This window comes from Zingiber officinale, chromosome 6B (assembly GCF_018446385.1).
Source record: "Zingiber officinale cultivar Zhangliang chromosome 6B, Zo_v1.1, whole genome shotgun sequence".
NCBI lineage: Eukaryota > Viridiplantae > Streptophyta > Magnoliopsida > Zingiberales > Zingiberaceae > Zingiber > Zingiber officinale.
This window is the reverse complement of record NC_055996.1, coordinates 67844201-67848085: the sequence shown is the minus strand read 5'-3', so window position 1 is coordinate 67848085 and position 3885 is coordinate 67844201. Positions and strand designations below refer to the sequence as shown.

Genomic DNA, 3885 nt, shown 5'->3' with positions numbered 1-3885 from the left:
GATAGTTAATTTTCATAAGCAAGGTACGCGCACACATATTTTCAAAATCCTAATTTCTGGCAACCGTGTTTTTCTTGAGAAAGAGCTTACTTGAGTGTCGGAGTGGCTTCGTCGGAGATTTTCCTGACTATCATTCTAACTTATTTTTTTGTGAGTCTCTCCTTCGCAGAATAGAAGCCGCATCACCCTCCTGATTAGCAATAATGGCAGTGCATTATCAGTGAGTTGGACATCTCAATTCTCAGGCAGAATATATATCATGAATGTCCCTAATAGAAAACAAAGGATGCCCCTGCCTGCCACATTGGACCTAAATATTATAGTCCAATACTAATCCTCTCTGTGAATCTTCTCAAAGAGAGCACTGAAGAAATTCTGACACAGACCTAGCTAATTACAATTGCAGTCCTAAACAAGTGTTTTTTGGTTTACTATTAATTAGGTATAAAATAGAAGAAATCATTACTCATCTTCTACATGCTAGAAGCCCTAATATATCTAAGAATACTCATCCCAAGTTAAATACACTGAATGAGAAATTGGCTAAGGGGATCAGCTAGATATATTGAGATAAGAAATGAAAGATTTCTGGTTTACTATTAGGTGTGCAAAAACAAAAGTTAGTTCAAAGAGAAGAGTGAAAGAAGAAGACCAGAGCAAGATTTGTGGTCATACGTTGGATACACATCGTAAACGGGAAACTTAAAAAAGTAAGTGGATTTCTTTGCTCTTCAGGACTGGACGGTGTCTCATAATTTGATGGAAGACTCTAATACAATGACTTTAAAAATATAATAATGTTAACTGCACAATAATCTCATTAGATGCCCACTTATATTGAGAAAAAGAATTATTATGTCCTTTCTTTTGCAACAAAGTTTGAGTTTTCACATGACCATTATTTGCAAATATAATTTATTTAGCAGAAACAACAAAAAACCTCAAAAAATTGAGTTTGCCGGGAGTCGAACCCGGGTCTATTGCTTGGAAGACTATTATCCTAACCGTTGGACTACAAACGCTAGGTTGAGATGGTCTTTTAATAAACTTATAAAAGTAAAATTTTAATTAACAACCCAAAGATTTATCCCCACTACTCGCCACGGCATCGGATACCCTGTCACGCACAAATCTTGAAGCCATCGATGTCTAATTATTTGTTCGTTAATTATCAGATCGATATGTATCTATCTTACGAAGTTAGATTCACTGGATTGTTCGTGCGCCGTAGGTTTGTGTTCGTGTCCAGTTCGACTTCATGAACAAAAAAGTCAACGTTGTAAGAATCTTTGTCGCCGCCACTGATGGTCGTATTGTTGACATCATAAGGTCAATTCAAGTTTGGTGGATTGTCTTTTGATACTTCATTTGATTATAATCAAAGGTTTCTTCATAATGATTATAATTATAAAGGAAAAATAGAGTTATATTGAGCCAAGAACAGATGCACAATTATAAGAAGTATTAAAAAACAAAAAATTGCGTTTGCCGGGAGTCGAACCCGGGTCTATTGCTTGGAAGGCAATTATCCTAACCGTTGGACTACAAACGCTTTCTTGCTACGATCTTTCAATGAACATATAAAAGTAAACTTTTAATTAACAAATCCAAATAAAGATTTTTCAATTAGGAAATATATGCACATCTTTCGTTGCTATTTAACAAATACATTAGGTTCGCACGGGATATTCTTTAAACTTAATAAAAAAAAGCCATAGTTAGACCTTTGTTTTTAAAAATTGATGGGGCAAATAAAAAATAAAAAACGTATTTAAATAACACTAATATATTTATTAACAGATACAACGCGCATTATTTATATTTGTAAAAAAAAAAAAACTAACCCTTCTCGATAGAATAAGATATTCAACTCCTAAATCTTAAAATTTTAAATCCTAAATACATATAATATATTTCAAAATAAAATACAAAAAAAAAATAAAAAATTATACAGAAGTATCTAGGGACTTGGATTTATTTCATGCACCTATTCGTACATGAGCCCTTAAATCAATTCTAGATGCCCGAGTCAAGATATATATACGCACATGAAAGTAGTTTACAATTTTATAATAGGTTAAACTTGTATAAAAAAAATAAAACTATTTGATATTTTAATTTATAACATTTTAAAATTTTAATAATATTATTAATATTTTAAATAAAAATTATAATTAAAAATTGATCAATAATATATTTAATGTTATTTTTTAAAATCCTCAGAAAAAATCTTAGAAAAAAAAATTAAATTCTAACTGAGACACAAAATTTATGCATAGACGAGAGAAAAAAAATGAAAAGAGTGTTAAAGAATTCGTGTGTCGGAAAAAGAAGATGACAGAGTGTTAAAAAAGAAGTCAACATGTTAAGTCTCCTTTATTTTCTTTTTTTAACAAAATAGTAAATCAGTTATCAAATAATTTATTTTGACGGTTTATAAATTATTTGTAAAAGTTTTTACAATAAACTCTAAAATAATTTATAAATTTATAAGTTCAGTTAAACATCCTTTTGCTCCTCTTAGCAAATTGAAGACGTTTTTTTTTTTAATGAATATCAATTCAAAGATGTAAATATAATTGGTCAACTTTATAAAAAAAACAAAGAACACTCGTATTTTTTGAATAATTTTACTGAATCAAAACTCTAAAGTAATTTATAAATTTATAAGTCCAGTCAAACATCCTTTTTGCTCCTCTTAGCAAATTGAAGACGTTTTTTTTTTAATGAATATCAATTCAAAGATGTAAATATAATTGGTCAACTTTATAAAAAAAAAACAAATAACAATCGTATTTTTTGAATAATTTTACTGAATCAAAACTTAACAAGGAGATGGCTATTGATTAACTGGATCGTGTAGGCCGTTTGACGGTAAGGCAAGGCTTCTTCGTGCCTTCCGATGATGGCCGATGGCCTTTCCTCTGTAACCGACCAAGAAGAGACTGTTTCGTAACCTTTATCATTCCTGTATCTGGAGGCCTCCTTGCTTGAAACTTGAAACCTTTGACAGCTTCAGGAGGGCGAAGAATGGTGGAAGAAGGCTTACTGAAGGGATCATCACGTCCAGTTCTTACGCCACAGCTCAAGTCTTCCTACACTACTATGGCTGATCCTTTATCGACTACATCCGTGATGATGCTCATATCATCTTGAATTGCTTTTCCTGCGACAGTATAACAAGCGTTCGTTAGCCTGATTAAACGAGTTTGGGGATTCAGAACCATGCATGAAAGTGATTATGCAAATGAAATTAACTCGAAACATCACTTGTGAAATGCAAAGGGGTATAGGGATAGGGGTGATGAAAAACGCACCCTTTGATAGATATTTGGTCCGACCAAATTCAACTCAAAAACTCAAATTGTTATATTCATTGTAATCACTCATTAACCATCTTTGTTGCTAAATTAATGATGCAATATCTAAACCAAAATCTTATAATTCAAATTTTATAAATGACAAAGATGATTAACATAGAGACACAATCAACTATTTTAGAAAAGAAATAATCCTATCTGAGAATAAATCTCTTATTCTCTAAACAAAATAGTTATAAAATAGAAATCACTTCAATCACCATTTTATTAAATAAAATAATCTTCCAAAGCAAACTTTTATAAAGACTAAAATTTTTAAAAATTAAATTCTTAATCTGTGCTATATTTAACAATTTGTGTATAGTAATAAATTGTAAAAATAAATTATAGCAATAAACACTAACTATTATATTTACATTTTATATGTTTGAATTTATTATATTTCACCAAATAGGTTTTGAAATTTGTTGTTGATCCTGTCTAAAAATTAGAAAGATGGCGTACTAAATAGGTGGTTGCGAGGTTGATTGAACAAGGACTTTAGATTGGAGCAGGGGTTGCGAAC

At 30.8% G+C, this 3885-nt stretch overlaps 1 non-coding gene across 1 annotated transcript; it reads right to left on the bottom strand.

The window, feature by feature from the left end:
- Positions 1–1480: 1480 nt before the first annotated feature.
- TRNAG-UCC lies at positions 1481–1552 on the bottom strand. Its single transcript has one exon. It is a non-coding gene; the product is annotated as a tRNA-Gly (tRNA).
- Positions 1553–3885: the final 2333 nt, after the last annotated feature.